Consider the following 8,654-nt stretch of genomic DNA (forward strand, 5'->3'; position numbering starts at 1 on the left):
TTTATGGTTGTGAGGTCTGGGGCTCTGTTCACAAACACAAACACACCCCACAGAGCCCCAGGACAGCAGCACAATTAGACCCAACCAAATCATGAGAAAAACAAAAAGATAATTACCTGACACATTGGAGAGAAGTAACAAAAAAAAACAGAGCAAACTAGAATGCTATTTGGCCCTACACAGAGAGTACACAGCGGCAGAATACCTGACCACTGTGACTGACCCAAAATTAAGGAAATCTTTGACTATGTACAGACTCAGTGAGCATAGCCTTGCTATTGAGAAAGGCCGCCGTAGGCAGACATGGCTCTCAAGAGAAGACAGGCTATGTGCTCACTGCCCACAAAATGAGGTGGAAACTGAGCTGCACTTCCTAACCTCCTGCCCAATGTATGACCATATTAGAGACACATATTTCCCTCAGATTACACAGATCTACAAAGAATTCGAAACGAATCCAATTTTGATGAACTCCCATATCTACTGGGTGAAATACCACCGTCTGCCATCACAGCAGCAAGATTTGTCATCTGGGTCCACGAGAAAAGGGCAACCAGTGAAGAACAAACACCATTGTAACTACAACCCATATTTATGCTTATTTATTTTATCTTGTGTACCCTTAACCATTTGTACATTGTTACAACACTGTATATATATACATAATATGACATTTGTAATGTCTTAATTGTTTTGAAACTTCTGTATGTGTAATGTGTACTGTTAATTTCTATTGTTTATTTCACTTTTGTATATTATCTACCTCACATGCTTTGGCAATGATAACACATGTTTCCCATGCCAATAAAGATCCATGTTAACATGTTTCCCATGCCAATAAAGATCCATGTTATCATGTTTCCCATGCCAATAAAGATCCATGTTATCATGTTAACCCATGCCAATACAGATCAATGTTATCATGTTTCCCATGCCAATAAAGATCAATGTTATCATGTTAACCCATGCCAATACAGATCAATGTTATCATGTTTCCCATGCCAATACAGATCAATGTTAACACATGTTTCCCATGCCAATAAAGATCCATGTTAACATGTTTCCCATGCCAATACAGATCAATGTTATCATGTTTCCCATGCCAATAAAGATCCATGTTAACATGTTTCCCATGCCAATAAAGATCAATGTTATCATGTTTCCCATGCCAATAAAGATCCATGTTATCATGTTTCCCATGCCAATAAAGATCCATGTTATCATGTTTCCCATGCCAATAAAGATCAATGTTATCATGTTTCCCATGCCAATAAAGATCCATGTTAACATGTTAACCCATGCCAATAAAGATCAATGTTATCATGTTAACCCATGCCAATAAAGATCCATGTTACCACGTGTTTCCCATGAATTGAATTGAGAATAAAAAAAGAGAAAAGCCTTTGCCTTTTGACTAAATGCTTTAAAATAAGTGACTTGTTTGTCAGTAAGGGACCAGGTCAGTCAAACACACACTGATACACACACAGACACACAGACACACAGACACACACACACACAGTCACCCAGCACAACACCCAGCATGGCTAGCTAAAGTAGCCTAGCTAATAATAGTGACAGAATGGCCGGGAGGCTAAACAGTTTGCACGTCTTACGTCTTCGTGGAGGAATTTCATCACAGCAACAAGTGCAACATAGCGATCATAATATGACATCGAAGGCAATATGTTTAAACTAATAGTACATTTACATTTAAGTCATTTAGCAGACGCTCTTATCCAGAGCGACTTACAAATTGGTGCATTCACCTTATGTAAACCTAGACTATAGACTTGCCGGCATTCGGTCATGACACAAACACTGTACAGCGAAACAGAAACCATGAACGTAACTCAGTAGTCAGTGTGACACAGCACAGGAAATTACAAAGATCATTAGCACCATTAGTACCATTAGTGCCAGCATTACAAGTTACAGTAATAACATAAAGCTCTGGGTTAAAAAACTAAGAGGCCACTCAAAATTAACAGACCTGTACACTATGATTTTAGATGCATATGTGCTTTATTTATGAGATTATCAGTAAGATTATCAGTAGGACTGTAATCGGGGGGGAGACATACAATCGATGACTTGCACAAATAATACAAGTTTAAGTTATTTACAATTTATTACAATGTTATTTACAATGTTAATATCATTCTGCAGAGCAACCAGATGTGCAGAGAGAGAGAGTGTGAGAGAGTGAGAGACAGAGAGTGAGAGAGACAGAGAGAGAGAGAGACAGACAGAGAGAGTTGGAGAGGTAGAGAAAGAGAGAGCGAGAGAGAGAGGTGGAGAGGTAGAGAGAGAGAGACAGAGAGAGACAGAGAGTGAGAGAGACAGAGACAGAGAGAGAGTGAGAGAGACAGAGACAGAGAGACAAAGTTATTTACAATTTATTACAATGTTATTTACAATGTTAATATCATTCTGCAGAGCAACCAGATGTGCAGAGAGAGAGAGAGTGTGAGAGAGAGAGAGAGAGAGAGAGAGAGAGAGAGAGAGAGAGAGAGAGAGAGAGAGACAGAGAGTGAGAGAGACAGAGAGAGAGAGACAGAGAGTGAGAGAGACAGAGAGAGAGAGAGACAGACAGAGAGAGAGAGAGACAGGAGAGGTAGAGAAAGAGAAAGCCCAGTGAGAGAGACAGAGACAGAGAGAGAGGTAGAGAGACAGAGAGAGAGACAGAGAGAGAGAGAGACAGAGAGAGGCAGAGAGAGAAACACGAGGACAGTTCAAAGCCCAGTACAGGGAAAAGTGGAAAGGGACACTGAAAATCCATTGGATTATTTTGCCCGTCCTCAGTCCAAGGATTTTGATGTATTTTTTCAGTACCACCCAAAACAAACCCCTCAAAGGAGTCATTCCCAACGTATTCCAGGCCTGGAAACACGCCCATCCAAAGATGTCAGAAAAGACAGAAAATGGCCGACCTACAATGAGAGAAGACCCATAACTCACTCCTTGTTCTGCTCAGTGTGTCTTGTCATTCACAAAACCTTCAGCCAGTGGTAGTGCATTTGTCAAAGGAGACCCGGAAACACGCCCATCAGAGAGGACAGGAACATGAGAGAAGAAGACCCATAGAGACAAGGAGGCCTGGGAGGCCTGGAACACGCCCATCAGAGGAACATGGACAGGAAAACACGCCCATCAGAGAAGACCCATAGAGAAAGGAGGCCTGGAAACACGCCCATCAGAGACAGTAACATGAGAAAGGAGGCCTGGACCCATCAGAGAAGAGAGAAGACCCATAGCCTGGAAACACGCCCATCAGAGACAGGAACATGAGAGAAGACCCATAGAGAAAGGAGGCCTGGAAACACCCATCAGAGACAGTAACATGAGAGAAGACCCATAGAGAAGGAGGCCTGGAAACACGCCCATCAGAGACAGGAACATGAGAACCCATAGACCCATCAGAGACAGGAACATGGAGGCCTGGAAACACGCCCATCAGAGAGGACAGTAACATGAGAGAAGACCCATAGAGAAAGGAGGCCTGGAAACACGCCCATCAGAGAGGACAGGAACATGAGAGAAGACCCATAGAGAAAGGAGGCCTGGAAACACGCCCATCAGAGACAGGAACATGAGAGAAGACCCATAGAAAAGGAGGCCTGGAAACACGCCCATCAGAGACAGGAACATGAGAGAAGACCCATAGAGAAAGGAGGCCTGGAAACACGCCCATCAGAGAGGACAGGAACATGAGAGAAGACCAATAGAGAAAGGAGGCCTGGAAACACGCCCATCAGAGGACAGGAACATGAGGAGAAGACCCATAGAGAAAGGAGGCCTGGAAACACGCCCATCAGAGACAGGAACAGGAACATAGAGGAGGCCTGGAAGACCCCATCAGAGACAGTAACATGAGAGAAGACCCATGGAAAGGAGGCCTGGAAACGCCCATCAGAGACAGGAACATGAGAGAAGACCCATAGAGAAAGGAGGCCTGGAAACACGCCCATCAGAGACAGAACATAACATGAGAGAAGACCAATAGAGAAAGGAGGCCTGGAAACACGCCCATCAGAGACAGGAACATGAGAGAAGACCCATAGAGAAAGGAGGCCTGGAAACACGCCCATCAGAGACAGGAACATGAGAGAAGACCCATAGAGAAAGGAGGCCTGGAAACACGCCCATCAGAGACAGGAACATGAGAGAAGACCCATAGAGAAAGGAGGCCTGGAAACACGCCCATCAGAGAGGACAGGAACATGAGAACATGAAGACCCATAGAGAAAGGAGGCCTGGAAACACGCCCATCAGAGACAGGAACATGAGAGAAGACCCATAGAGAAAGGAGGCCTGGAAACACGCCCATCAGAGACAGGAACATGAGAGAAGACCCATAGAGAAAGGAGGCCTGGAAACACGCCCATCAGAGACAGGAACATGAGAGACCCATAGAGAAAGGAGGCCCACGCCCATCAGAGACAGGAACATGGCCTGGAAAACACGCCCATCAGAGAGGACAGGAACATGAGAGGACAGACCCATAGAGAAAGGAGGCCTGGAAACACGCCCATCAGAGACAGGAACATGAGAGAAGACCCATAGAGAAAGGAGGCCTGGAAACACGCCCATCAGAGACAGGAACATGAGAAGACCCAGACCCATAGGAACATGAGAGAAGACCCATAGAGAGGCCTGGAAACACGCCCATCAGAGAGGACAGGAACATGAGAGAAGACCCATAGAGAAGGAGGCCTGGAAACACGCCCATCAGAGACAGTAACATGAGAGAAGACCCATAGAGAAAGGAGGCCTGGAAACACGCCCATCAGAGACAGGAACATGAGAGAAGACCCATAGAGAAAGGAGGCCTGGAAACACGCCCATCAGAGACAGTAACATGAGAAAGACCCATAGAGAAAGGAGGCCTGGAAACACGCCCATCAGAGACAGGAACATGAGAGAAGACCCATAGAGAAAGGAGGCCTGGAAACACGCCCATCAGAGAGGACAGGAACATGAGAGAAGACCTATAGAGAAAGGAGGCCTGGAAACACGCCCATCAGAGACAGTAACATGAGAGAAGACCCATAGAGAAAGGAGGCCTGGACAGTATCAGAGACAGGAACATGAGAGAAGACCCATAGAAAAGGAGGCCTGGAAACACGCCCATCAGAGACAGGAACATGAGAGAAGACCCATAGAGAAAGGAGGCCTGGAAACACGCCCATCAGAGACAGGAACATGAGAGAAGACCCATAGAGAAAGAAAACACGGAGACAGCCTGGAAACACGCCCATCAGAGACAGGAACATGAGAGAAGACCCATAGAGAAAGGAGGCCTGGAAACACGCCCATCAGAGACAGGAACATGAGAGAAGACCCATAGAGAAAGGAGGCCTGGAAACACGCCCATCAGAGACAGGAACATGAGAGAAGACCCATAGAAAAGGAGGCCTGGAAACACGCCCATCAGAGACAGGAACATGAGAGAAGACCCATAGAGAAAGGAGGCCTGGAAACACGCCCATCAGAGAGGACAGGAACATGAGAGAAGACCCATAGAGAAAGGAGGCCTGGAAACACTCCCATCAGAGACAGGAACATGAGAGAAGACCCATAGAGAAAGGAGGCCTGGAAACACGCCCATCAGAGAGGACAGGAACATGAGAGAAGACCCATAGAGAAAGGAGGCCTGGAAACACGCCCATCAGAGACAGGAACATGAGAGAAGACCCATAGAGAAAGGAGGCCTGGAAACACGCCCATCAGAGAGGACAGGAACATGAGAGAAGACCCATAGAGAAAGGAGGCCTGGAAACACGCCCATCAGAGACAGGAACATGAGAGAAGACCCATAGAGAAAGGAGGCCTGGAAACACGCCCATCAGAGACAGGAACATGAGAGAAGACCCATAGAGAAAGGAGGCCTGGAAACACGCCCATCAGAGAGGACAGGAACATGAGAAAGGAGACCCATAGAGAAGGAACATGGAGGCCTGGAAACACGCCCATCAGAGGACAGGAACATGAGAGAAGACCCATAGAGAAAGGAGGCCTGGAAACACGCCCATCAGAGACAGGAACATGAGAAAGACCCATAGAGAAAGGAGGCCTGGAAACACGCCCATCAGAGACAGTAACATGAGAGAAGACCCATAGAGAAAGGAGGCCTGGAAACACGCCCATCAGAGACAGTAACATGAGAGAAGACCCATAGAGAAAGGAGGCCTGGAAACACGCCCATCAGAGAGGACAGGAACATGAGAGGCCTGGAAGACCCATAGAGAAAGAGAAAGGAGGCCTGGAAACACGCCCATCAGAGACAGTAACATGAGAGAAGACCCATAGAGAAAGGAGGCCTGGAAACACGCCCATCAGAGACAGTAACATGAGAGAAGACATGTTACATGTGATAGAGGGAGTAATGTAAGATATGTAAACATTATTAAAGTGGCCTGAATTACTGTTTCAGTTTCACGCCCCTGCTACAAGCAGTTTAGTCAGCTCAACTTGCTCAATTTCCACATGACTCCTTACTCAATACGAGAGGTAGTTGAGGTTTAAAGGTTTAGTGAATGATTTGTCTAAAATAAAAACGCTTTTAAGTTTTGGAAATATTTAGAGGACTAACTTATTCCTTGCCACCCATTCTGAAACTAACTGCATCTCTATGTTAAGTGTTGCAGTCATTTCAGTCGCTGTAGTAGCTGACGTGTACAGTGTTGAGTCATCCGCATACATAGACTCACTGGCTTTACTCAAATGTCACTGGCATGTTGTTGGTAAAGATTGAAAAAAGAAGGTGCCAAACAGCTGCCCTGGGGAATTCCTGATTCTACCTTGATTTTGTTGTACAGGCTTCCATTAAAGAACACTCTCTGTGTTCTGTTAGACAGGTAGCTCTGGGGCGGCAGGTAGCCTAGTGGTTAGAGCACATACATATACTCACTGGCTTTACTCAATAGCATGTAGCATGTCGCTAGTAAAGACTCAAATGCATGTAGCATGTCGCTAGTAAAGACTCAATAGCATGTAGCATGTCGCTAGTAAAGACTCAATAGCATGTAGCATGTCGCTAGTAAAGACTCAATAGCATGTAGCATGTCGTGAGTAAAGGCTGACCTGATTGGTCAGTTTGTCTGGGCGGGCGGCTCTAGGAAGTCTTGGTGGTTCTAAACGTCTTCCATTTGAGATGGAGACCACTGTGTTCTTCAATGCTGCAGACACATTTTTTGGTACCTTTCCCCAGATCTGTGCCTCGAATCCTGTCGTCTCGGAGCTCTACGGACAAGTCCCTCGACCTCATGGCTTGGTTTTCGGGCCTGACGTGCACTGTCAAACTGTGGGACAGGTGTGTGCCTTTCCCATATCATATCCAATCTATTGAATTTACCACAGGTGGACTCCAATCAAGTCGTAGAAACATCTCAAGGATGATCAATGTAAACAGGAGGCACCTGAGGCTCAATTTCAAGTCTCATAGTAAAAGGGTCTGAATACTTATGTAAATAAGGTTTCTGTTTTATTTTTTTGCCCAAAATTCTAAAAGCCTGTTTTCGCTTTGTCATTATGGGGTATTGTGATGTCATTATGTGTATTGTGATGTCATTATGGGGTATTGTGATGTCATTATGGGGTATTGTGATGTCATTATGTGATATTGTGATGTCATTATGGGGTATTGTGATGTCATTATGGGGTATTGTGTGTAGATTGATGAGGGAAACATTTTTAAATCCATTTTAGAATAAGGTTTGGGAAACCAACCCACTGAACCTTCAGAACCACAGACCAGAACTACAGTACATGACATGACCAGCCTAGAACTGGCCCAAGAGACAGAATCACAGAGAGACCAGAACCACAGAACCAGAACGCCATAGATAAGAACCACAGAACAGAGACAGAACCACAGAACAGAGACAGAACCACAGAACCAGAACAGAGACAGAACCACAGAACCAGACCAGAGACAGAACCACAGAACAGAGACAGAACCACAGAACCAGAACAGAGACAGAACCACAGAACCAGACCAGAGACAGAACCACAGAACAGAGACAGAACCACAGAACCAGACCAGAGACAGAGAGTGTAAAAAACAGCAAATTCCCATTCTGTTTTCTGGGGCTCCACTCCATTGTAGTTTCGGGTCAGTACCATTCAGAGAGTTTCAGTCTGTTGAAACGGAAGTGGTGCCCCAAACTCTCCGGTAGGAGGGTGTGTCTATATACTATAAGGATAGTCCTGTAGATACTGTATGACCACCTGGTTAAGCCCAGGTAGTGAATCTATCCTCTCCGCTCCGTACAACTCCACGATCCGTCCCCTACACAGCTGCTGTAAGGTCATGGGTCGCTCCCGCGCCACGCCCTCCGCAGCCGCCTGTGGGACGACTCCACGTAGAACCGCAGCAAGGAGAACAACGAATCAAAGGCCTTGTTACTGCCGTTGAGGCGGAAACTCTGACTGGTCAGGAGGACGCGGACACTGACGGGCCCCGGTCGCCGTGGTAACTGAGGGTGAAGAAGACGTCCGGCTGACTGCTGTCCCTGGCAACCACACACCACACAACCACACGACAGCACAACTTTACACAGGACGGAACAGCAAGGGGGCTGTGCTTGTTTGTTTCCTGATGAAGCTCCCAGGCAGTGGCGTAGCTCCTCCCAGGCAGTGCTGTGTGTGGT

At 46.2% G+C, this 8,654-nt stretch overlaps 1 pseudogene; it reads right to left on the reverse strand.

The window, feature by feature from the left end:
* Positions 1-7,933: 7,933 nt before the first annotated feature.
* LOC124025094 lies at positions 7,934-8,516 on the reverse strand (annotated as a pseudogene).
* Between the last annotated feature and the right edge of the window lie 138 nt (positions 8,517-8,654).

This window comes from Oncorhynchus gorbuscha, unplaced genomic scaffold (assembly GCF_021184085.1).
Source record: "Oncorhynchus gorbuscha isolate QuinsamMale2020 ecotype Even-year unplaced genomic scaffold, OgorEven_v1.0 Un_scaffold_2168, whole genome shotgun sequence".
In the NCBI taxonomy this organism is placed as follows: Eukaryota; Metazoa; Chordata; class Actinopteri; order Salmoniformes; family Salmonidae; genus Oncorhynchus; species Oncorhynchus gorbuscha.